The sequence below is a fragment of the Ornithodoros turicata genome, chromosome 8, assembly GCF_037126465.1.
Source record: "Ornithodoros turicata isolate Travis chromosome 8, ASM3712646v1, whole genome shotgun sequence".
NCBI classification, from domain to species: domain Eukaryota; kingdom Metazoa; phylum Arthropoda; class Arachnida; order Ixodida; family Argasidae; genus Ornithodoros; species Ornithodoros turicata.
The window spans coordinates 39,969,588-39,997,471 of record NC_088208.1 but is presented as its reverse complement, the minus strand read 5'-3'; the positions used below and the strand labels follow the sequence as shown (position 1 = coordinate 39,997,471).

The 27,884-nt window shown below is 45.3% G+C and overlaps 1 protein-coding gene across 1 annotated transcript in view; it reads right to left on the bottom strand.

Moving 5' to 3' along the window:
- LOC135367324 (nanos homolog 3-like) overlaps positions 1–27,884 on the bottom strand; it is an 81,962-nt gene that overhangs the window by 14,136 nt on the left and 39,942 nt on the right. Inside the window, exon 3 of the mRNA XM_064600539.1 lies at positions 16,977–17,107. The gene's annotated coding sequence lies outside the window, so the exon portion shown is untranslated. The remainder of the gene's footprint in view (positions 1–16,976; positions 17,108–27,884) is intronic.

Here is a 27,884-nt window from a genome sequence, read left to right as displayed (position 1 = left end):
ACGTCTCACGCTGTGCTCTCACGCACTACTTCGTGAATACCTATACCTACCTATGTATCTGCAGGAAACCCATACACAACTACTTGTGTTGACAGTAGCGAAGCGTTGGAGCGTTCTTTGAAGAAGGGAACGTGCATTCAATGCAAGGATATATCGCCCTTCCGATTGTGGCGTCGAACAACAGTACATTCAGGTGCCGCCGAGAAAGATACGGCCCCTGCTTGGGGTTCACCCAGCCATGTAATCGCCTGTGAACTGCTCTATATGCATGCGCTACTCGCTAAGAAATTTCTTGTTGCGTGAATGGTTTTGACGGTGGTTTTAGAGGGAACGTTATGGGTATTCGTCATGGCTTGCCCCAAAAGAGGGGGTAACGCCGGGCGTACGCCATTTTGTGACAATTATTGTAACTGCATAAGTGACACAAAAAGGCGTATGCCTTCCGTCTTCAAGAAACCGAGAGAACGACATTATTTGGGACAACGGTTGGTTGGGAGCGTGCTATGCGGCGTTGCGTATGTACTGTGGCGTTGCGCATGATCGTAGATTCCTTGCGTGTCAAACACACTAATTATCGTCATTATTATCCGAAATACGCGCAGATATATCGGTCCTTTTAAACTGAATAGCTTCCCCGCGCTTAAAATGCTATGTTTTAAGTTCTCTAAATGAGATAATGATATAAAACATAGCGATGTACAATGTCATATTTGCCGTGCCACAAATTACCATTATCAGTTATCACTCTTCTTCGTAGAAGGATTGCACGCGCGTGCTAATGCTTGCCGCTGGGCAGCAAAGTTCTCCCTCGATGATTGGATAAAATAGACTTTGAGGAAACCAATGACAGGCCGCTTCGCAATGCCGTACTTCTTGAGAAGGACGATGTCGTTGGCGCGTAAATCGCGAATCCGCTTCTTTTCGCATTGATGTCAAGGTAACGCCTTTCCTTTGGTTCGCGTCGTCATTCTGCAAGTCGGCTTCAGCTCACTGTCGAAATCTCATGCCGGCACCGCCTGGAGCGTACACGTGTGCATGTCCTATGACTAACCTAAACAACCGAACTAACTCACCTAAACTAAATTAACCTACAACAACATTGGCAGTTGCCACGGTGTCATTAATTAAGAACGGTTCTACACAAAGCACTTTAGTGTACGCACTGATGACTTGAATGCGCGAAGAGCACAAATCTGTTTGCTATTCAACCCGCGCTTTCTTACCCTCTGTCCCGATATCTATCTCTTTCATATCCATGTATGGCGTTATAGAGTGTTATACTTGTGTGAGTTCACCATTTCATTCTGTACCTCACGAAGTGTGGCCCACCAACGTATTAAGTACATATTAAACTTAGAAAGCTTCAGCCCCATTGTTTTGAGTGTTCTAAACCATCTTGGACTTGCCTCACCTGTTTTACAATAAGATCCCTATATGATGGGATACGCGAAACTCCATGACCAGCGTCTGTCCGCATTCCTGTTGTTAAGGGAAAATTTATTATGAACGTAACACAGAAGCTGTACTCAGCTGTGCCGTAAGCAGCATTTCGCAATCTATCGAATGTGCTCCTTGACGATGCTTTCCCCTAAAAACACGCTCGCTCTGCAGAGAAGCCCACTTTACCCTGACATTGCCGCCGTTGTCTGGCTTTTACGACAACTGCCACGTTTCGATCGAAGCACAAATTTTTGCCAAGACTTTGCCGACCCCCAATCACATTCGCTCGCAGAAAATGAATCTAGAAGATCAATTTAGAATGGGCCGCTTTCATTTGGAACGCGGAGTTGCACCCTTCGTGAGGGAGTTCTGGTACCACTTAACAAAGCCGCGAGCCTGCGTTTGACAGAGCGCGGAACGCTGGCTGCATTTGACACTCGCATCGAAGCCGGCTCCCCGTCAGAGCTGTAGGCTTCCGTTGCGAGGACCCGCCTTCGAGGCTTCCCCACCTGCATCACGGAGCTACGCGTTGCACAAAAAGAAGAGCTTCCCAACAACGGCTTCGGTCGACGCTTAATCTGACTGTAATCCAGTGGGCAACGACATACGCTTAATCGCCTTTAGGGAGCGCTTAAGCTCTTTGGAGAGAGTCGCCATTGTTGCTTACATCTCTATGCTGTTCTGCTAGATATAACGCGTGAAGTACTTACGTTGCTTTGTCGGACACACACGGCTTATAATCATTCGGAAGGTTAAAGTACTACATAACGGTTGCCGCTTAGTAATTATTGATGGCTGGATCGGATATATTGGTTCCTTTTGTGTGTGTGTGTGTGTGTGTGTGTACGTCTATTTTCAACATCAACATGTTTGCGATGAGCATAGAAGAGTGGTCGTCGAGATGACCCCAGATGTGTGTGTGTATGTGAACTATTCACACGAAATATTAAATTATCCACGTGAAATATCCGTAGAAAATAATCCACGAACCCTCGGCTGTGGCATCGCTCTAGAACAGGTGACTTGCCATGTAAAGCTCCAAACTATTACAATGCAGTGATGTGGAGTTGAAGGCACAGATCGGGTTCAAACCAAATGGTGGTGGTGGTGGTGGTGGTGACAAGACCGGCTTGCCGTTGTTGGCCTCACTCGAACCAAGTCCGCATTTTAATGATGACCATAAATCCAATCGAAATCAAGTCCGGATTTAAATTTGTGTCGGCAAATGAAACCATGTTGAATGCGAATTTATATTGTCAAATAAAAATCCGGGTTTCACTCCGGGTTTATAAAATTTGCCACCGAATCCGGAAAATCGGCTCCCCCGAAACACTTCAACTGAGCACTCAGGGCAAAGAACTATCACTCTTGATTCTTGAGTGATATTCTGCGCCATTATCACTTTAGCACTGGCGTAGGATGTTTATTGTTTTTATTCAATAGGGAGGTTTTATAAAAATGTGTGCGCAGATACCGTTTTTGCAAGTGCGCTATTTCTCCAGGCGCGGAGATTCTTTGCAGGAGAGTATGTCTGCTTGACTCCAGATGTTGTATAAAATGTGCCTTGAAAAGTGGATTTTTATATATTTCCCTACGGTCACGAAATACAACTACAAATATAGGTTTACCACTGGAAAAGTCTACACTGCTCTTACTTTTGCAGGAAACAGCACGTAAACGGAAAGTACAAGTTCCAGTACAGACTCTTAATATCCCGCGGAATATCGTCGTTTGTTCATCGACCACAGCTATGAAAGTTACAAAAAAAAAAAAAAAAGAAAGAAAGAGAAGAAAGGCAATTAAGCTAGAGTTACGGTCACACGACTTGAAAGTCGCTTATACTGAAACTAAGGTGTAATTCAGCCATACTTTTCAACTAGTCATCCAATGCTATTGAGTTACATTTACGTCAAAATATGTGCGTTAAAAGTGGGCACAAATTACAACGCTTCCCAGAAAATAATTTAAAGTAACGTTTTGTTTTATTTTTCTTATGTAATTCGATATTTAGGTAACGAACTAGAAGACGCAATCCATCTGCAGAAAAGTGATTCAATCCAATGCAGATCTCTTTCCAAAAGCATGATTCGATCCAAATCCAAATCCTATCCATTAATTGGCCGCCAATGAAACCGAAATCACATACGCGTGCCTCTCATGGGGATTTAAATCGAATCATGGATTTCAAATCCACAACATTGTTACAATGTTTATGGTGTTATTGGTAATGCTCGCTTTTACTAAACGTATACTATACATTTACTTCGGTCAACAGGCAAACAACACACGATCCTTCTTTCCAACAAAAATAATATATAACCGAAGTTTAGATGTTACATCCCCTTCTTATGCATTTCAATTAAATATCACCACAGGCCCGCTGACTGAATATCCTTCAACGCAGCACACCCAACACCCACTTCACTGCAATCCGCCATATTTAATTGTCCAAAGAAGAGCCTGTACAAAATTTCTCGCCGACAAATCCGAAATCCGGCCGTCTGACCCCTCCCCCCACGCATACAGTGCGTTAATAGCGAGAGCCTTTATACCGTAAACCCTCGAACCCAGTGTCGGCTCTTGTACAGAGTGTATTACAAAATAGCAGAGTACGGATACAAAGCATTTTACTATCCTTTTTAGCCCCATCGCAAACGACAATAGCGATGGCGGCTCCCGCTTGTGTGCAGGCGCTCTCCACTGTACTCAACGACAGACTCTGGATCGAAGGACCCGTTGTAAACATCGAGTGTACCGGGCCTTTTTTAAAGCAAGAAGTGGGGTTCGTTCCTGGAAAAAAGAGGGATTTAGGATCCGCTAATCCTTTCCGAATTGAGCCCACTTGAGGTTGTATGCCGGTGTTCACTTGATATTTCTGAGTGGCCGTGTCCATCGAATAGGTATTGTGCACGCGTCAATGAACAGTGAGGGATATTGCTATATATGTTCTGGACATGGCCTCCGCTGGGTTTGTCAACTCTGCTGCGCCTCGTTCTGCGGCTTGGTTTGAGTTTGGTGATGCTCCGTGACGGGTTGTGGGGTGAAGCTAATTTCTTATCCATGAAAAAATTGCTTTTGAGACTTCGTGTTTGTGTCTGTCCTTTCGTGTCCCCTAGTCTCGGGGTTTTACATTATGCATCATTCTTATCCATGTTCACTCATTCCGAATTGCACAGAGTCACATTTCGCCTATACTGACTCGTGTCAGTGAAGACAGAAGGCGGTTCTCTGGCACATTACTTGACACATATATTCCACTGTCCCATTGTGCTTGCCAACTGCCTTTGCTTAGCAATACAACTTCAGCCATCTAGTTGGCTACATGTTCCTCAAATGAGCGGAACAAACAGGAATACTAAGGCACATATATATGCTTAGGAACATTACATATCATGTGAAAAAAAGATAAAAACACTAAAACTACCATTTGTTAGCGTATACAAACTTTCATCCAGTGGACTACATTTCATTGCTTTTGTACCTGATGACTGTACACTGAATGAAACCTTGCACGCTAGTGAACAGTCTTTTCTCAGACATCCTAGTCAGATATCTTTTTATCACTCGTGTTGACCGTACTTGAGACAAAGTTCTCCTTCTGAACACATTCCAATGCTTGCCAGTACACGTACTATGACTAAAAAACGGGAAACGGACGAGTTCTAACTTCCGTGTTCTATCACTTGAGACGTCTGGCAGCCGTTTTTTTTTTAAATAATCATTCTTCAGTTGTCTCGCAGTAGCCTCCCAGCTATAGCCTCACGATATAGACTCGAAGGTTAAAAGAACCACTTCCTTCTTGTTATTTATCGCTTTTATCGACTCGTTTCATTGTATGTGATATTGCCCACCTTGATTTGGAAATGTGGAGGAAGCTTATTTGAGACTACACGCTGGGTGTCGTCCCATGAGACGTGTTCATTTCTTGCAGACATTAATCACTAACGGTGCCGGACGGGTAAGCAACGCCTACTTGGTGGCACTCCCGTCTCGCCTATCGCCGCTCACCCATCCCAAATCAGATCACTTCGATTAGGCGAAATAAGACGTTAAAATTTTGACAAAATATCTTCATCGCATCTCACGAGCGTTCGTCAAAGTCACACTTGAATCTCTGCCCACAAGCGTATTCATATACAGTATAATTTTAGAAATACTATTCGGTTTTTATAATCCGTAGCTACACAAAACGCCTAATAAGTTTAGTTACATGGATAAATATAGCAAAGTTTAACAACGATATTTTGCAACTTCGCTTCGAAACTCCCGAGAAATTCCTCCGTGGCTTTGTCATCCCCTCATACGATCAGAAGGACCCCTGTAGCCGACAGATGATGAATTGGAACGGAAGCGTTCTTTGAAGACTTCCAAACTTTATCGAACCCGTCTCAAGTTTCTCAACCCACTTTCTATTTTCTTTTCCTTCCGTCTCTTCTTTTGATACTGATAGTCTGAGACAAAGGAAAGGTCCATTATCGTTACTCACCAATTACAAAACAACGCCCACTCGTCAGCTCCGTTTCGTACCGGGCTTTAGTAAAAAACGCGGCCCCTCCGCGACTGAACTGCCCTCTATTGTGGCTGATGCATTTCAGTTTTTAAATCTCGCAAGATCCGCCTCTCGCGCTGGCGATATGACAGCAGGATTAATTGGAACATGGCGGCGACGTGGAACAAATATGGCAGCTGAGTGACGCCGCGTAGGTGGCGCCCCTGCGGCGAAGCGGTCAAGATGAGAAGATTGAGGAAAGCAGAGCGTTGACGGTGCTCTACTGAGTATGCGGGATGGGTGGAGCGGGTGAACGGGTATAGGTTCATTGGCATCAAGAAAGGGTGTGTGATGAGCTGCGGAAGTGAAGTTTCTATTATGTTTCCCTGGTCAGGAGTCAAATGCATGGCGTGAAAGTCTTCCTGTTGTGGAAATGAGATTGATGCTAAAAGAGTGTGGATCAGATGTTTTTCTCAGGAAGAAATGTTCGTGGTGAAAAGGGGCCAACATTTGAGTAAGAGTATATTCGAAGACTTATAGTTCAAAAATGTTTTTAAACGGGAGGAAAAGAAGTTCGTTATATGTTTTCTTTTTTCCTCGTTAGCACTGCGAGGCATGTATAGCTATGAGCGGCATAATGAGATAGAGGGATGAAGAGAGGACACACAACAGAAATGTGTAGGAAACAGGGACCAGTGGCTTCTAGTAACTGGCTACAGGTATACGCTGGCGCTGTGTTCTATGGCTACGAAGATAAACCTCTGGTCGCTGTTGCACGACCTACTACTATAAGCAAATGTCTGAACATACACCAGTCATCTATACAGCAGGGACAGATTCAGAGTAGTTACAACAGTGACCGCTTCATGCGCCATGTGTCTACTGCTGATAACACATGGCTACCTCCCTTTACCTTCTGCATGGTCTGCTATATACCTGCTTTGCACTAACGCCACATAGATGGAATAGAAGCAATATAGATGCCACGCACTAGACACGTACGCGTCCGCCAATCAGAGCCACGTGCTCTGAGCAGCCGTAGCCATGGAAACGACCTCCCCCCTTTAGCCGCACGAGCAGCCTTGACCAGGACCAGGAGTTAACTGCCTCGTCAATGCAGATATGAAACTTCGCCTAATTTTATTTTCAAAAATGAGAAGGCGCATTTCTTGAGGAGCTTCGAACAAATGCAGTTGAATACATATAAAGCCCTTTCCTCCCTCGATCCACGGTGCAGCCCTTAATGCCACTGGTGACAGCTAAAGCCTCATTGCCTTGCCCACAAAACAGACTCCGCAAACAGCAAGAGTCAACAGAAGCCACACTTTCCGTCACCCAGGGGTCCCGGATATTGCCAAGCAAGATTGATTTTGGCGGCTCGCTGCGGAATTAATTCCAAGGCGGCAAATCCCCTTCCGTGATCCAGGGTAGCTGTACATCCCCGGGCTTGGCGTTAAAGCCGCAGGCGGCCCCGGGCCCCTTTAGGCCTGCGCCACGGGGGCAGGTGCATTTATTTCGGACGCTTAAGGCGACGGATCTATGAACCTATAAAGGCAGGCGCCAGAGATCGCAGTCAGTAGTCGCTGTGCAGCTCTCCATGCGGACATCACACAAGCGATATTACTGGCTTGCAAAGAAACGCGAGTTAACAGCGGAAGAGGCCATGTTGGATAGAGAAGCTGTTGTGGTTTGCGGATATGCACGAGTGGATTTTTGTGGTTGGTCATCTCTGACGGTCCCGTGCGTCCCTACTATGTACCACGAGAAAGGACCGAAGGATTGCAAGCGATCAAGGTAAGCGTCGATAGACGGTAATTATAATTCGTGGCTTTACGTGCTGGACAGCTATGATTTTGAACAACGTGGATTAATTTTAGCTACCCGAGGTTTCTTTGAGGTCCCCTGTAATCTAATCACAAGGCACTCCGTACTTAACGTCACTCGCTGAAGAACGACCTGCCGAAGCAACTCTCACGGTGCTACGAAGTTTCTGGCGTCCTCGACAGGATTGGACGTCGCAACCTGGGAATTGGACAGGTTACCAACTAATTCACGGATAGACGGCCTAGTCATAGCTGTGGTCTGTATACTGACTTACAGAGTGTTGCGATAGTTACACCAGTCACAGACTTCTCTGATATATATGGGCATCATCAGTGAACAAAAATGTTGGCTCGCAAAGCATTCGCAAGCTTTGAGCACATATAGTGTTGAAACAGGATGTTACATTGCAGTTGGTGTTACGTGCTCGTTCTTTGTGCATCGATGGGAAACAATACTTCACAAGTGATTCGAAGGAACAGCTTTGCACAACTGTGTTGTCGTGGAAGTCTGAGGCCGACGTCAGCATGAACACCGAATTGTCCAATCGCGCGTGGTGCAATAACCAGAAACGAAGATTTTGCTGCGCGCTGGAGCCTCGAAATGAACAGCCAGTGCACCATCAAAACTTTTGGATTTGCGTGTCGGGCGTCGCAGCAAAGTACCTTCGTAACCCACCACCGATGATCGATGTAACCTGCCGCAGCTTCCGCTGCTGAACAACCACCATCTCACCACGGCTCTTCCAGATGTTGCTGAAATCTCCCATCATCGAGCGTCATGTCAGACACTATTGAACTCCCTCCTAAACCCCTTATTCCTAAATGTTCCTTATGTGTTTTGTTTGTACTTCCAATGTATACTTCCCACATGTCCAATGCTGATCCGTGAAATAGTAAAATACGATCTAGGCGAATCCGTCGCTGGTGGCCACCCGGACAGCCTTCACTTTGGCGCCATGCACCTCTTAGCACCTGAGAACCCACGGGTTGCAGAATACAGTTCTTTCTGTCAAGACTGATGCCAAAAGCGCGAAAACGCTGCAGATCGACCAATATATTAGTGCACAGTTTACCTGCGTGTTCACCTTGTACATTTTTCTCCGAACGCATTGCCACTTATACAATAAATGTAGGAGAGCTGGTGGGTGGAATTCCGTACTGGTGATTCATTTGTGTCCCGTCGACGATTTTTTTTTTAAATTTCTGTGCCAAGATACAGGATTTTTCGGTACAGTGTCCCCCCACTATCCTTGCGCCACCTGTAGGGATCGCGAGAAGTGACCAGGAAAAAAGAACGCCTTCTGTAAGACTCGTACGATCGTCATGCTGAATCTATACCATGCACGTTATTTCTACATATTATTTACAGCCACAACCAGAATTACTATACTTTCAACTTCAAACAAACCTGGGAACGTTTCAAGTAACAGACCATCAGCAAACACTCTCGACACAGAGATGGTCTCTTCTAAAGTCCCACGCAGCACGTCTATATACTGAAATGATCTCTCAAGAATTCATATCCGCTATCCAGACATGTATCCTGTTTGAACCGAAACGATTCCTCCTTAACAGTGAAATACGCGTCCCCATAGCTTTGTTCTGTCTATACCGACTTGACAAGCAGGGGGGGGGGGAGGGGTGAAGCCCCCCATTTGCCCGTAGATATGTGGCATAAAATAAAGGAAGACCTATATTTTCAAAAACCCTGACCGCGGTTTGTCGGCTCACGATCTAGCGACCTCCCGCGGTCCCGACCTGTCACGGCGTTCGAGACAGAAGATGCGGGGTCAGGGGTCGAGCTCGTCTCGCTCAGGTCCAGGTGTCTCCCGTGCCCATGCGCACCTGCGTACCCACCATTTCTCGGAAGGCTCAACGACATGCCATATCGGCGGCGGTGCTGGTGGGACACGCTCTCATATAGCCAATATACACGTTACACTTCTACACAGATCGCTTCTGTGCTTGTCGTGGCCTTCTGCGGGAGAATGGGGGGGGGGGGGGGTTGTGTTTTTCGGAGCGTTTATACGTGGGGCCGGGGTGGACTTGACAGTCCAAGTGATGTGGTGAGACCGCCGTGGTGTGTATGGGAGGGGGGGGGGGGGGATGGGAAATATGCTTGTTGTTCGTCGGTGGTGTAAAGTATTGCTTCTTTCATTCTTTCTTTCAAGGCGGCAAAGAGAGTTATGGAGAATTTTCGCCGTCTATATATAACTCGTGATGGGTGACATGCCTTAAAGTGCCCTGGCGATGAGTCGCGCTTGTGAAACATTTTGGTTCAACCTATGGCAATGTGTGACGTCACCACGTGGACGACGTGTCCTACGGTATGTTGCGGGCAACACAAAATAAATACGGTAATTAACGGCATTTTAGTGTTTATCGAGATTCAAATCCTGTTAACTTTGGGCAAAAAGCAACGACGATGTTTAGATGTTTATTTATTAGTGCCCATTAACGACTACGATAACGTCTCCGATAGTAATACTCATCTAAAATAATAACGACGCCAAAGAAACAACGCTAGCTGCCTAAGCATGCAGGAGAACGCTTGCGGGCGCAATAAAGCAATAATAATACACGTCACGTAGTTTTCCTTCGCTATATGCAGTGCCTTATCTGCATGAGCAGCCAAACGCCTTCTGAGCCCACACACGCCTACGGCATTGTTGTGCACGTAAGATTTAAAAAAAAATGAAAGAGAAAGAAAAACGTTTTAACACTATAGTTCCTACAGAGCACTTTGAGGTATATGCCATAAATAAATAAATAAACAGTGTGCTATGCAGAGACGCCTTCTGATACATTGGACAGACAGACAGCCATCCGAAGGCGTCTGTCGCAGTGCTGCAAATTAATGGTTTAGAAAAGGCGATACGACTGATATGTGCCCTGCAGGACCAAAAGGCGATACAACGTATAAACCTATCGCATTAATATGGATAAGACACTCGCTTCTGCTGCAACCCCCCAGATTCGACAAATCATTGCGCAAGAATTCCTGGAAGCACAGGAGAGACTCCGTGCATATTTTCATACTGCACAGCAAGATCCTCCTTTTAGACTCTAATATGCATAACAGGCTCCTAGACTTTTTACGACGAACCAATAATCCTAATAAAGCAAACAAAATGTAACCACATGCTCTTTCATAATGCTCAGAGTCACCGTGGAAAATGCTTCAATTGAATTGTAGCCAAATAATTGCCGTTTAATTTTGCACCGCTAGGGTGCGGTGGCTGGTGATTATTATGTCTCCGTAATAACGGAAAACGGAAGCCGCCGTGAAACGGAAACCGTTTATGTCGAAAACTATGACTCTCTGACTCGATAAAATTTTGAATATGGCATCTACTTGGAAGGCACTGTCGGATGCAAACACGAACCTCGAAATCAGTCGATTGGACTGTCCTTTTAAGGCGCGTGTCCGCATTGGCGAAACTTGGTCGTCGCGTCAGACGAGTCGTCACATATATATAATTCCCAATATGCAGCTTTTCTCATTCAGCCCGCAAACTAACTACAGCAAATACTTCCATCATAACACTACATACGCCCGAGGAACCAACCACAAAAGCTATACAACCGCGACCTTCCCATGCCCGCCCCCGATATCGATTATTATTGAATCCCCTTCTCACTTCCCAGGTTTCCACAAAAGGTTCTCCACCTATTTTTCCGCCGTAACGCGCCGTTGAAAAAACATATTTCTTTCTTTCTTAGGAAACCGACGTTTTGTGCATTCTCTGAAACGTCAACAGGGTTTTCGTCGCAAACGTCCGCCCGATATACATAAGTTTTGCTCTAAATATATTCAACTTCATTTCATACACTCGTGTATATGGAGTGAAGAGCATTCTGTCCAACACAACAGCGTGGCACAACGAAAAGCATTTTTCTCTCTCTCTCTCTTTCTTGTTTTCTAGCAGTGCTCTTTTAAAAAAAGTATATAAAAATTGTGTCGTGTTCCTTTCACAATATATTCTGCGGTTGTACATTCAGGTGGCTTCTTCTCTGAACACGATAAAATGCCGCGAGATAGAAAGATCGAGTTTGTAAACGTTTCGAATGAAAATACACAAATATATATAGTTGCGGCATGTTTGGTAGGGATACCTTTATGTTTGTGTGTGTGTGTGTAGAGGGAGGGAGAGAGGTACCGGTGGGTAAGAGGACGAATGCACGATACGGAAGTTAATAAACCGGAAGTTGCATTGTTGAGACTTTATGGAGCAACCTGCAATTTTTTGTTGCATGTTTCTGGTGCCATATATGCAATGGGTCAGCCACAGAGTATCGTCTCGCGGATTTTTTGTTATATGTGTATTCGTGCCACTGGGTTAGCCACAGAGTATCGGCTCGCGGATTTTTTGTTATATGTGTATTCGTGCCACTGGGTTAGCCACAGAGTATCGTCTCGCGGATTTTTTGTTGTATGTGTATTCGTGCCACTGAGTTAGCCACAGAGTATCGTCTCGCGGATTTTTTGTTATATGTGTATTCGTGCCACTGGGTTAGCCACAGAGTATCGTCTCGCGGATTTTTTGTTATATGTGTATTCGTGCCACTGGGTTAGCCACAGAGTATCGGCTCGCGGATTTTTTGTTGTATGTGTATTCGTGCCACTGAGTTAGCCACAGAGTATCGGCTGGCGGATTTTTTGTTATATGTGTATCCGTGCCATCACTGGGTTAGCCACAGAGTATCGGCTCGCGGATTTTTGTTATATGTGTATTCGTGCCACTGGGTTAGCCACAGAGTATCGGCTCGCGGATTTTTTGTTATATGTGTATTCGTGCCACTGGGTTAGCCACAGAGTATCGGCTCGCGGATTTTTGTTATATGTTTATTCGTGCCACTGGGTTAGCCTCAGAGTGTCGGCTCGTGTCTCACGTACATAATGCATGGGAAGGTATGAGGATGCCGACGCGGATGTTGATAGTGGGGCGAAAATTACAAAAAAATAGTCATGCTTTTTTCTCGATGTCTCTTCACAATTGAAACGAGATTACGCGTATCAGTGATGTGTTTTGTAACGACTCTGTACAAACAAAAGTAACTGCTTTGGGGCTGGAACACAGAAACATGCAGCCTCCATGCCTTAGAACATGAAGAGATAGAAACATGGCAGTCGTCGAAAAAGCCCTGCGCTGTCTGGCATTAGCGACGACTGTCATATCTCGACTCTGTAGAGGACAACAGTATTCGCAGCCTTGATGACGGACAACACATCATCATCGTCGACGACGTCTCATATGAATGCTAAGAAGCAGCCTGGCTGGACAACTAAGTAGATGTCTCAGAGGCGCGAATTTCGTACCGACAGATCTTTCGGATGACGCAGAGGAACTTCCCCTCACCCCGCGCGCTTCATTCAAAGTTGCAATTGGTCGGTTAGCGCTAAGATATCAATATGTGTGACCTATAGCCACAAGTCGGAAACTCGCGACACGTCGGAACGATACGATGGCGTGTATACGGGCAAGGCGATTTCCTTAGCTTCTGCCGAGTCTGCAGAGGCGCAGACAAGGCGAGCATCGGATCGTGACTCAACGTGGTTGGACTTGGACTTCCGTTGGTTCGACTTGGTACGACCGGTAAGAAGCTGCCTAACTAGTGTATTAAAACAAACTGTAACTTTGTTCACCCAAATTGTTAAAATACCCGAGTGAAAGGACATTCGCCCATTGAGGGTAGAGCTTCAAGACCATCGCTGAATTCCGAGAGCTAGCTGGCAGGTTCTGGTCCCGCACTCTTAAAACGGTCACTTCTAGTAGAGATTAAAAATGTATATGCGTTTTTACATCTAAAAGTAAAAGGTACATTCTTAAAACGGTCACTTCTCACGTTACCTCTGAAAACGGACAACTCCTGCAGTATAGAGGTTACATAATGGGTAACGAGCTTAGACGAAACTCTCCGGTGGCCAGAGGTTACAAGCAACGTCATGATCACCCGTCATTACACGATCACAATATGCTCGATGTAACCCGCAAACAAACTGTTACTCGTAAACAGGTAGCGCTCATGACGGTTCTGTGTGCACCGTGCCGGCGGAATACTTTCAGGTTTCTGCCGCGAGACGAAGTAGTCACATCACATCATTAACCTCTGTGCACAAAGATTATCGTATAGACAGTGCAGAGAAAGAGCAGATTTGTCAATTATTTTCAGCGTACATATTTTCGGCATACTTCCCATCTTGACAGCCGACCGCATCCCGTTATTACGCGACGTTGTGCAATGTCGTGTCAATGCTGGATTACGCTGTTAGAGGTTATCCTATACCTTATATGTATATACATTTTTTACCTTATTAGAAGTGACCATATTTTATTTTTTAGTGCACCGCGAACTGTACCGTATTAAAGGTTTCCTTTCCTCTTATTTTCTATACACTCTAAAAACTAAACTTCACCGCATAGCACGCTCTGCGCCAACCATTGCCACGAATGATAGGGTTATCACTTCTGATTCGAGGAGAGAGGGCGCCTTTTTTTGTGTCAATTATCATATATCCAAATTGACACAAAAAGGCGTACGCCCCTCCCTCTCTCTTCGAATCAGAAGTGGTAACCCTATCATCCGTGGCAATGATTGCCGCAGAGCGTGCTATACGGTGAAGTTTAGTTTTTATAGAGTGTACACACTTTCCAGGTGGCTGCCGTAACAGTTTCCCCGTGAAGTCGACCCAGGACGTACACTAACTCATCTGTCCCCTTCCTGCTGTCTCTCCGTCTGTCCACGCTCACAGCCACAGCTGCTTCGCGGTACTCGTGCGGAATAATAATAATATCAATAAAAAGGATGCCGCATCGTGTGATAAGAGTTGCCTGCCCGGAATAGGCAACTGGCGTGGTTCGAGACTGGCATCCAGGCGATTTATGGCGAGCGCCAAAGAGGGGCGTGCCCAGGGGGCGGACTTTTTCCTCGCCCCATTAGCATTGGCCACCCGTGGTCGTCGATCGCCTTTCGATCTCTCTGCTAGAACGATTCTTTCGCACCGAGAGCGTGACGCTCTCCCCCTTGGCGGATGTAATGTACCACCCGATGTCTGGAAAACGATTCCTTTCGATCGACGGAAAACGACAGTAACGTCGTGCATGTTTATAGCGCGATCTTTTAAACTGGTGCGTCGCAATATCATTCTGACGCACACTCTACACTCTTAAAAATGAACTTCACTGCATAGCACGCTCCTAGCCAACAATAATCTCAAATGATATCGTTATCTGCCGTTATCGTTAAAAACGGGAGGTGTGCGCCTTTTCTGTGACAATTATGAACCGCATAAGTGTCATAAAAAAGGCGTATACGCCTCCCGTTCTTAACAAATCAGGGCAGATTTTTAAGAGTGTATATCAGTCCTGTTCTCGAACGGTTGGCGCAAAGCGAGTTGTGTTCTTTTGAAAGACTGGACGATGAGACAATGCAACAAAGTATTACCGCTATATTTCACGCTGTCCTGACCGAAATGCATCCCTTTCAAACCGGATTATTCCAACTGCACTGCCAGCTGACCTCACTTCGTGCGAACTGCAGCAGGCGAAGACCCTTATGACAAACCCAGTTCCCCTTCCTTTCTTTTTTTACACCCGAATTAAAAGGTCGCCGAGGTGCTCAACACCGAGGCGTCCTTGCTTGCTCGCCACTTGGTCGAAGAAGGCTTGAGCCTGAGCAGAACAGAAGATGGACGAAAGCACGTGTGGGAGGTTAAAACTTGGTTGGGCTGTTGCAAGCGGTGCGATCACCGAGGTATGGTACCACAATTGTTTCGGTGAATCGCCTCATCCGATCGTCATTCATGTAGTTGTCGTTGTTGGTTCGATCACCACCACATTGCTTGTTGAAGTCGAAGAAGGCAACGTATCCTTGGGGTTGAGGAGAACGGAGAGGGCCTCTCTCCGTTCTCCTCAGCTATACTATACTCATCAGCTTGCTTACATTCCGTTACTTAGTTCGACAATTGTATACCGTCACTGCTCTTACTGTAAATTCGCTTTCTGCGAATTGCCGCTTATATCGAATTCCCCCGGTTATAACGATGGTTGACCGTTCGTTCCACACTAAATGAACTCGTCCACTGATGGGACAGTGGAGCTGCATCGGCGTAACGGTTGCGACGTTCTGCTCTCCGATCCTTATCGGAGCTTTTGTGACAGAGAACACGGGTACATAATTTGTATACCTTACAGCTGCAACAATAAGTATTTCCTTCGTTGTAAACAGAATTATCTTACTTTGCCAAACCTCCCGCCACAATTACGCGTATACCTTCACTATATAATACAGGTGTCCAATTCCACTGAGCACCTGACACTTTTCAGTCGCGGAAGACAAACCAATTACTTCAGGAAACCTAATACGTCATCTTCCCGACAGCCTTCTCGACAATAAAAGGAGAACTGAAACCACGTCGAGCGGCAACAATGGGGCTACAACCGCACCAACGGCGCGTAACAACAGAAGCCTATTTCCAAAGTGACGATAAGAATGTGACGCACACACCACCGGTGGTGTCCGTTCCCGCGGTGATGTGCCATACGGACACCGAGCCCAGCGTCTCAGCAGGGCACCGTCAGCGGGGTTCTCAATTCACTCACAACCGTCAACGGCTATAGCGAACTCATTCACGCACGTCGCCGAATCGAAGCGATCAATCCACGGTCATTCCATATTACCGTCGTCCTCGCTTTCTTAAGAGATGCCCACAGACAGCATATAGAAAACACTCCTCTTTGCTTTCGTTTTTTCACACGAGGGATTATCAACCTGACGTAGCTTCCTGTTCCCGGATGACGACAACAGCGAGTAGGAAGAATACGATGATTTCGCGAGGCGGTTCCACGGCTAAGACTAACCGCAGCAGGATATCACGGCGGGTAACATTGTGCTAGCAGACGATTGTGTTTGCAGACGATAGCTCGTCGCACGCGCGACGGATTCACACTCTATCTGCGTATTCTTTGTAATGTTTTGCGTTTTTTTTTCTTACGTTATTCGAAGCAAAGAAAGAAGCGTAACTGACAAAAGAGTACGCGCATGCGTATTGTGTTCCAGGCGCTTCTGTCTGAATAGAGTACTTCACTAAACTCGCACGTTGGATTGACTCGTGTGGTATTTTTCTTGGGAAGCACCGATCGCATAATAATAGAGTACGCGTATTGTACCAACAATAGAGAAGTATAATAATAGTATAGGAGACGTCCAGCGGCGCGGATTACCTTGTAGGATGTCTTCCTGTGCAGTGGGAAGTATAGTGGCTTCATATTGTCCTGGATACCCGTTGTGATATGCACAGCCTTCAGGAGGTGTTGAAAGCAAGCTGGCTGTGGGAATGTGAATGCCTCTGCTGCTGAAAGAAAACAAGAGGGGACGACACGAAATAAGCCGATCGCTTTTCGCATTTTGTATAAGGGATAGGGATGACATTGCATTTTGCGTATTTTCTTTTACGACGCGTTTTGAGGATGTTCGTGTCACATCGGGGAGTGGTCAAAATAGGGTGGTAGAAAGTCTCCAGGATTGCAGCATGAAGAGGAATGTTGCACCGAGTGCAAATGGTGGATTATTTTTTCGATGTTTCGTACCACGATCACATTCGGAGAATTGCATATCAGGGTGGCGAAGGTATGCTGCAATCTTGCGTTGCCCATTTTGTGGTATATAGGTAGGTGGTTTATCCAGAATCATAAGCGTGGGGGTCGCCAGAAATCGGGGTGTCATTGTTACAGTTACTTCATAACAGCTTAATGTACCATTAGCGACATGTGTCTAACACTGAAATAGCAAGGGCACCCTGGGTCCCCGGTACGGGGTGCACAAGAAAAAAGGTTAGAGTGGTGTCGTCAAACATGCAGATGAAGGGATTTGCCATCAAGAATAGGATGCATTGCTCTAATCGTGGCTCGCACAGCACTCCGAAGACTCCGTAAGGTCGGTACAGTCCAATGCACAAGTTAGTGTCTATACCGGGAACTCGCACTGGCCGATACACGACCTATACTATTACAATTATAATAATATATTTATACTTATTAATATCATTAATAATATATAACAATTATAATATATACAATTATAATAATATATATAAGACAACCACGATCATGAGCGACGCCACAGTTAGTCGGTCTCCGGATTAATTTTGCCCAACTGAGGGTTCTTTTAAGGTGCTCCGGAATCTCAGCACACGGTCCCTTGCGAAAGTGTCTAAGCAACTTGTACCACCCCCAAATTGCTGGCGCCCTCGGCAGGGATCGAACCCGCATCCTTGGGATCAGTAGGCGGACACGCTATAGCAGTTGATCTACGAAGACGTTCCTATACTGTTATGAATTCTAGGTATGCGGACGGCGGCGGGCGCGGTTCCAGCACGTACACTCTTAAAAATGAACTTCACCGCATAGCACGCTCCTAGCCAACCATCATCTCAAATGATATCGTTATCTGCCCTGATTTGTCGAAAACGGGAGGCGTACGCCTTTTTGTGACAATTATGAACAGCATAAGTGTCACAAAAAGGCGTACGCCCCCCGTTTTCGACAAATCGGGGCAGATAACGATATCATTTGAGATGATGGTTGGCTAGGAGCGTGCTATGCGGTGAAGTTCATTTTTAAGAGTGTACCAACGTGTAAAGTAGTTCCGCTGCACGGAATCTACAGCGACCTATAGTAGGTTCGACTCTCTGAGAAGGTGTAGCAAGCAGCATTTCTCTCTTAGAAGGTATAGCAAGCATACAGCCCAGCACAGAAGGTGTTGCAACGCGCTCTGAGAAGCTGTATAGCAAGCAGCCTGTTTCTCCATGGGAAGATTTTGCAAGCAGACTCGCTCTCTGGGAAGGTGCATAGCAAGCACCCTGTCTCTCTGAGAAGCTGTAACAAGAGCTGTAACAAGCACGTTGTCTCTCTAAGAAGGTTTTGCAAGCAGACTCGCTCTCTGGGAAGGTGTAGCCAGCCGCCTGTCTCTTTGGGAAGGCGTAGAAAGAAACCTGTCTCTCTGGAAGGTGTAGCAAGCAGCATGTCTCTCAAGGTGTGTAACAAGCATCCTTTCTCTCTGAGAAGGTGTATAGCAAGCAGCCTGTTTCTCTGAGAAGGTGTAGCAGAAGCCTGTCTCTTTGAGAAGGTGTATAGCAGCAGCCTGTTCCTCTGAGAAGGTCTAGCAAGCAGCCTGTCTCTCTGAGAAGGTCTGTCTCAGAAGGTGTAGCAAGCAGTCTGTCTCTCTGAGAAGGTCTATGTCAGAAGGTGTAGCAAGCAGCCTGTCTCTCCGAGAAGGTCTATCTCAGAAGGTGTAGCAAGCAGCCTGTCTCTCTGAGAAGCTGTAGCAAGCACCCTGTCTCTCTAAGCAGTTGTAGCATGCAGCCTGTTTCCCTGGGAAGATATGCATGGGGCTAGCACAATCAACATATTTGATGGGCTCGAAGACTATACCTTACGTGCAAATCTACTCAAAAAGAAGCATACCAAGAGAGTCTATATATGAGAGAGGATGTCATAGTGTCTTCGTATAATGATGCTGCCATATAGTTATCATCGTATTACAGGACCCGTGCTTCTTCAATGATTGCGGTGCAGCGGAGAAATGCGTAAATAAAAATTATCCGCCCTCGCACGGAACATTATCTCACGAAGTTTTCTGATACTTATCTGTAAGACCTCCGGGTGATCAAATGCGATCCGACGACGGTAAAAAAAATTGCAGTCGAGCACAACTTTGGTGTTTCCAAAGCTGTGCCTCTTTTTTATTTCGCCAACATGACGCTCGCCGTCATTAACATATCTTTGGCGAAAACAAAGCGTGTCATCAACATGAAATTCATTGATACGCAACAAAAACCATAATGTCAAATCCTATAATCATATTTGCAGCGCGGCTTTGATTCGCTGTACTGGTTCCAGCAGAAAAGAGCGACTTCACACTTTTGTATGTGAAAAGGACAAAAAGTTAAGAGGCAGCTTCTTAATTTCCAACAAGAAACACGCATGGCATAACTCACATCCGGGACTTGACACATGTTCTCCTCTCGCGCCCCGGAGGAAAGTTTAATAAATATCTTTCCCTGCTCATCTATCAGAGTCGAATACATTACTTGCTTTGGACGATATGCGGTCACCTGTAACCCGCAGGCAACGCCGTGAAATTTCCAAAGAAAGAGTCTAAACGTTGCTTAGTGCTGTATATGGCCTGGAATTTTAGGCATCCGCCTATAAACGCCTAAATGCGACATTCTCTGGGATGCCTGCCTTTCTATCGACACTATTGAATTGCTGCTTTTTTTTAGCATTTTGGGATGACGTAACAGCCTTTTTTAGGGGTGAAAGTGCAAGTCCGCCTTTCAGGCTCATGTTGAGTGCAGAATTTTCCTTTTTGTTTCTGCTGTTTGTGCCTAATGTTCTTTTTTTTTTTCCTTCAGTACCTTGGTTTGCTAAAAGGGTGAATGACCTAAAGATTTGCCCTCTCTTCGGTCTTTGAAGATCATCGAGTCCGGAGAATTAAAAGTATTATTCCATATAGGTTATAGAGGTTCTAGGCCTCAGCATTCATGCACCATAAGTCCAAGCTTGCACTGTATACCGTAGCCTTTAAATGTGCACGTTTTTCTGGATGGAGCATTCATTATGAAACACTAAGAAAGCCAAAGAGCGACCACATTGACGTGCCTATTTTTGCTTTCTATTGCCTATTTTGGTGTTTTTGAGGGCCTTAAATGCCTGCCTATTTCCATCGTGCCTATATTTCTGTGCCCTATGTTGTTGAGGCATGAAGTCTGAAATCGTGAGCTAAGGAGGAATTGCGTGTAATCCCTAATCAGCTCGTTTAAAGCTATAGCTTTGACCCTGACAGCTAAAAGTGCTACGATAATTGATATTATGTGAAGTTAATTGACGTACTTATTATTTGGAATGAGACCTGTAATGACACGCTGGTTCTATTTGGTAGGTGGATTCGTGACGTGTTACGTATCTGCCTGCCCGCATGTTGCTCAGGGAATCTTGCGTCCTAGGCCGACTTCGCAGGCAGTTGTGCCGACATTTGCCTTAGAGCATCTCAGGAAACCCCAGGAAAAACATGTTGATAATAACACAGCCGCTGACAGGATTAGAACCTATACACTCTTAGACGCTTAGCATTCTTTTTATACTGGACCTTGTTTGGTATTGTTTATAAATGTCCACCAAACGACAAAATCTTCAGGTTACAAAACTGAAATGGCATGCAGGTGGAGTAAATTGATTTCTGTACGTACGTAGGCCCAGCGGGCACACGCTCATTCGTTATACGTTCTATACACACCGCTGATAGCTATAGTTGCTTCGCGGTGTGCAGCATTAAGAAGCGAGAAAAACATGACCATCAGAAACACACAGCAGAAGATGAAGAATTCTTCCTCCTCTTCGCACTTTTGCTCTAACAAAGAAAGAAAGAAACAAAACATGCTGGTGTTCTGCGGACTGTGAACCGAGTCGTCAGTGCATCTCTTTTTCTGCGACAGCAAGCGTTAACGATTTTTCTCTCCGCACCAAAAGAATGCATCTCAAGAATGCCGCGAAAGCATTTATCACCATCTCCAAAACTGCCTTTTCGCGAAGCTGTCATTTCAGGACACACCAGAAGAGAAGGAAAATGAAAAGCTCCGTTCATCGCTCACTTCTTATGTGTTTCCTATACGCTATTTGTATTTATTTGTATACATATACGTATCCCTAAAGCTTCACGTCTGTGTAGCAGGGTACGTGGGCTCGTCAGCGTTTTGCACGACCCTTTGTATGAGGTTTCAGTTAAGGTACTGGCAATGGAAGTATATAGTGCGATGTTGGGTAACAGTATACGCGAAAGTTGACGCACACAAACACAGAGAAGATACGTACAGGAAGTAAGGTGTAGAAAATCCATCGAACCGGTAAAGAAACAGAACTTCACCTACACTCTTAGAAATGAACTTCACCGCATAGCACGCTCCTAGCCAACCATAATCTCGAATGATATCGTTATCATCCCTGATTTGTTGAAAACGGTAGGCGTACGCCTTATTTGTGACAATTATGAACAGCATAAGTGTCACAAAAAAGGCGTACGCCTCCCGTTTTCAACAAATCAGGGAAGATAACGATATCATTCGAGATTATGGTTGGCTAGGAGCATGCTATGCGGTGAAGTTCATTTCTAAGAGTCGTGACGATGCCCACTTGAGTGCGGCCAACAACGGCAAGCTACCTCGACACCCCCCCCGCCCTCATTTCTAAGAGTGTAGCACGCTCGTAGCCAACCATCATTCCGAATAATATCACTCTGTGTTCCTGATTTGTTCAAAACAGGGGGGAGGCGCCTATCTGGGACAAGATAATGTGAAGAGACTGAGCGCCTCAGGGCGAGAGCCGGAGATATTTCGAACAGAGACTCTTCTTCTTCTGGGCACCGTGCCCCACTCTCAGAACAGAACTTCACCGCATAGTACGTTGTCCACCACCCATTGCCACGAATGATAGGGTTACCGCTTCTGATTTGAAGGGAGAGAGCTATAGGGGGCGTACGCTTTTTTTGTAGCAATAATCATATATCCAAATTGCTACACAAGATTAGCTCCGTTCATTTCGGAACGTGAAATGAAGAGTGTATAGTGGCTCTTTCAGTAGTGGCTGACTTTCAGTCAAAGTCACTGGATTGAAGACCTTATCAGCAAAGAAAGTGACCTTTTGAAGGCATTTGCTAATTTTTAGCTATACCAAAGTTAAGTTAGCTAACGCCGAACTCAAGTTGCAACAGATCCGCAAGACGACAATAACTTTCATCGCTTCAATTTGTAATTACGTACGCAATTTCTTCATTTGTAATTCTTCCTTACGGATATTTCTTATCAAAATTCTCTGCCACGGCATAAATGCAACGCAGGCCCCACAACTTGACCGCATTGGTCGAGGCCAGTCATGGAGGCATGATAGCACCTCGTGGTTGGTCGAAAACGTGGTAACTGTTTGGTGTTTTCTCTCAGATACACCAGCTCCCGTGGCTCAGTGGTTAGCGTGCTAGCCATGTCACGTCGAGACTGGGAGGTACCCGGGTTCGAATCCCGGTGCCGGCTGTGCTGTCTGGGGTTTTTCCTGGGTTTTCCTCAGACGCTTTCAGACATATGTCGGCACAGTTCCCCTAGAAGTCGGCCCAGGACGCACATTTCCCCAGGGCGTCAGTCGTGACGTTGCCCACATACGTGAGGCCGACAACGGCAAGCCCTTTCAACATCACCACCACCACCACCATCTCTCAGATACCTTCTCCTAAGAACTTCAACAGCATCACGAGTTCTGGACCAACCACTGCACCCAGTTCTAATTTGAGCAGAGAGTTGCTACACATTGTCACACACACACAAAAGGGAAAGAAACGCACTTTCGACAGATCACAAAAGTGAGCGATCAAAGTGACGATTGGTGAAGCAGAGGGTAACGATATGAGATGCAATCACCGCTGAAGGCAGTCGTAAAGCAGCTGCAGCGACGCGTCGGGTCTCGGATGGCGCCAAAGGTTGTAAATGAATCACTCCAAACAATGCTCTCCCAGCCGTGCTCCAACTGAACAGCAGAATTAAGTCGTTGCAGGCTCGGATAGTAACTGTGACTGGTAGCAGTAACAAGTTACTTTTTTTCGGCAACTATCTTCACGTTTATCAGTTTATAAAAGTAAGAGATTATGTTTCGATAGGACGAGAGTAACGAAGGAAGGTTCACAAAGGAAAGTTCCCATGGTGTTGCAGGAAAATATAACCAAAGAGATAAAAATCTAATAAAGCCCGAATCGGTGAGAGGAAAAAATATCGAGAAAAACTCAAAACGTGCATCAAATATAGCGCTCAGTAATTGGAATAAGGACGCACAACTGACGCCACTTTGCATACCGTTTTAATAATATCCAATATCCGGATCCGGTTGAGCTTGCTCAACTTTGACACGGGATAAAAACAAAACATAAAAAAGACGCAGCTGTTAGATAAACGAGACGGCGTAATACTGATGAATAGGTCAGCGTGTCAAAAAAGAAAGAAGAGAAAAAAATTCTCCTTTCCTTCCCCCTCACTCTCTTTTCCCATTTCCATCGAAACGGTCGTCCTACCGGTGGGAAAGAGACTAAAAACAAACAGTCACGTGACGGGTATCTCCCTCCCCGCCAGGGGGGAAACAAAAAAGTGCGTCAAAAGAAAAACAATATGAATCTCCGCCCCTTCGAGTTTCGCCAGCCAATCAACACGTATAGCCCGTAATGTTTTTTATAACATCATTTCTTACCTTACGTTTTGCTTGAATGCATTTTTTTTTTCTTTTTCGGGGAAACTATAAGCGCGATCCTCTTGTGCTTGCAGCTGTTGATCGCCGTGGATGAGATCGCGTTTTTCTTTTTTTCTATATACACTCTATAAAAGTAGAACTTCACCGCATAGCACGCACTGCGTCAACCGTCGCCGCGAATGATAGGGCTATCGGTTCTGATTCGAAGAGAGAGGGGGCGTACGCCTTTTTTCCTTCTGAATTTGGATACGTGATAATTGACACAAAAAGGCGTAGGTTCCCCCCTCCCCTGTTCGAATCAGAACCGATAACCCTACACTCTTAAAACGAAGCTTCACCACATAGCACGCTGAAGGCCAACCATTGTATAGAGTGGTACCTCTGTCCCCCTTGATTTGTGAAAGCGCAGGGCGTACGCCTTTTTATGACAATTAACATTTCTGCATAAGTGTCACAAAAAAGGCGTACGCCTCCCGTTCTCAACAAATCAGGCCAGATAACGATATCATTCGAGATGATGGCTGGCTAGGAGCGTGCTATGATGTGAAGTTCATTGTTAAGAGTGTAGGAGCGTGCTATGATGTGAAGTTCATTTTTAAGAGTGTACACTCTCAAAAACGAACTTCACCTCATAGCACGCTCCTAGCCAACCATAATCTCGAATGATACCGTTATCTGACCTGATTTGTTGAGAACGGGAGGCGTACGCCTTTTTTGTGACAATTATGAACAGCATAAGTGTCACAAAAAAGGCGTACGCCTCCCGTTTTCAACAAATCAGGGCGGATAACGATATCATTCGAGATGATGGTTGGTTAAGACCGTGCTATGCGGTGAAGTTCATTTTTAAGAGTGTAGTTGCTTGCATATTTTGAGACTGTACAGCCGGTCGGTTTTACGTTGAAACGCAAAAAAAGGAAAAAAGAAAAAAGAGGGCCGGTTTGTTTCACGTTCGTTGGTAGATAACGCCATTATTTTCGAGCGCATATACCGCACTGCTTTCCCACGAAATACAGAGCTAGTTTTGTGTTTAATATATGTACACAATACATGCGAATACATACACACGAAGTATAAAGAACATGGGACAACGCGCAGACAAGCAGCAAATATTGATGCTTCTTGGAAGTGAAATCACGCTGAATGCGTTAGGTATACCCCTTTTTGGTGTCACAGAACGGCGTACGCACAGTTTTCATCGCAAATCACAAGTGACAATGGGTTACAGTATTGTTGGCGTTTGAGCGTGTTGAGTGGAGAAGTTTAGATTTTCAGTGTGTTGCTCTGGTACTTGAGCGTCCAGAAAACGGCGCATTTGAAAGCCACATTTCGCATCCGAGAATTTTGACGTACTTGTAATTAAAAAATAAAAATAGAAATAAATAAATAAATGACGCGACGTGAAAATAAAGTGTTTTAATATGGTATAGCTAAGGGCATCAGTGCCCCAAGAAATTGGGGGTTGTCACTGTCGCAATCCGTGTACGTATTTGGTGTCGTGGGTGTGCGCTATTTTTACGCAAACTTACGCAATATTTTGAAGCCGAAAGGAAAGAAAAGAAACACGCATCGTTTAGCGTACCTAACATAAATTTATGCAATATATTTGGGACCTAAAGTCGTTTTTTTTTTTTTTCAAATTAAATGAATTGTTGTCTGTCTTTGTTTGACTGTGTCTCCCGGTGCCCTTCACCATAAATTAATTTAGCTCGAATTTATGAGTGGCAGCCACTTGGTGGTGCTGTCGACGCAAAGTTCTTGCGTTTTGACTGGATGGTTTGGAAACCTTATTTTAAAACACTCTCGCATTTTCTTCGTTTGCGCACGCCTGTTTGTTGGGCACGCTAAAATTGCGCTCCCTAATTCTACCAATCCTTATAATAGTGAGTTTTGAGCGCATCGTACACTATCGCCTTTGCGCACGTAAGGAATAGCGTAATGGTTCGGCGCACTACGCCAAGCTCCATTTATGTTTTGCGCGTGCACAGATCCGCCAACGCTATCCCGTACGTATATATAAAGGCCGATAGCGTACGCTGCACTAAAACTCACTTATAACGTATCATCGCAAGCGTCCCTGCGCCCCTTGTTTCACCGTTTGTTAGTTTATCCTTTACTTTCTAATTATTTTCTTTTCTTTATTTTATTCTTTTTAATTCACTATTCATTTTTTTCTTTGCGGAATAGCAAGCCGACGTCCCGTTTAGATGCCCTTTCCACCCCTTTGGTCTAATAAACATATGCCCCCGCGTATATAGCGTTCCACTCTATACAACTGTTCATGTTCGTTTTCTCACGCTCTGTATACTTGTTGCACATGGAGCTGCAATTGATCTTTTTTCGTTATCGCCTTTCTGTCACTTTTTCCTTACACTTCACAGCGTGACCCGTGAATATTTGGGAACCGTGTCATATAAAGTGGACAAAAACTCTATTTTCCCGTTTTTATTTTAAACACGACAGACGCCTCGACAACATAACTCTCACGCTTTGAAGGAATGTTACTTTCCAATCGGACATCAGTCCCCCGTATACAGGTATATATACACTTCATTTTGAGTGATGAATGGGTCCATTCTGTATATGCCACTACGACCTCGATGACAGGTCTCTATGCGAAAACATTAAGATGTTTGACCTTGTCAGTTGCAATGTTTCCCGGACAGTTCGCATAATAGCTACGCTCTTTGTGTGTCTGCGACGTTTACGTTCGCATCGACTTGTACAATGCCTCTATCCTTCACGGATAGAGGTACGGTATAACGTGAACACTGTACACTTGGCACACACATCTATCACCTATAGCAGGCGGGAGTGTTTATAGAATGATATAAAGGCTTAGTGGCTTTACTGTTCTCCGTTAATGTGCGACTCTGTGTGTTCCCACGGAGGCATAACATAGTTCATCATCATATCAGTTACTCGGGCAGCTATTCCCAGGCATGGTTGACTTTACCAATCCATCAGTGCTGCATATACAAATATGGAACGAGACTTTTTTTAATGACACGTTAGCACCGCGATTCAACTCTGGCTATATGAGCGGTGTGCGGACATGGACGACACAGAGCACACGCTAAAAACTGAACTTCACCGCATAGCACGCTCTGCGCGCCAACCATTGCTATACGAATGACAGGGTTATCGCTTCTGATTCGAGGACAGAGGGAGGCGTACGCCTTTTTGTGTCAATTATCATGTACGCGATAATCGCATCATTCGTGGCAGTGGTTGGCGCAAAACGTGCTATGCGGTGAAGTTCTGTTTTTAGAGCGTGCACTTTTAAAATGGAACTTCACCACACAGTATACGCTCACGGCCAACCATTGCGCAGAATGATACATCACACAATGATGTTATCACACCAGATTTGTTGAAAGCGCTGGGCGTACGCTATTTTGTGACAATTAACGTAAACGTAGAAGTGTCACAAAAAGGCGTACGCCTCTCGTTTGCAACAAATCAGGGGAGCGAACGATGTCATTCGCAATCGAAAAACATAACTTAACATAACACGATAATTGACACAAAAAGGCGTACGCCCCCTCTTCTCTTCGAAACAAAAGCGGTGACCCTACACTCTTAAAAATGAACTTCACCACATAGCACGCTCCTAGCCAACCATCATCCCGAATGACAACGTTCTCGCCCTAGATTTGCTGAAAACAGGAGGCGGAGCCTATTTCATGCTCATTATGCACGGCACAAAATAGGCTCCGCCTCCCGTTTTCAACAAATCAGGGGCGAGAACGTTGCCATTCGGGATGATGGTTGGCTAGGAGCGTGCTGCGTAGACACCGGGGACCATTTCGCTAGAGACTCGGGGGAGCAGTCTCACAACAGAACTTCACC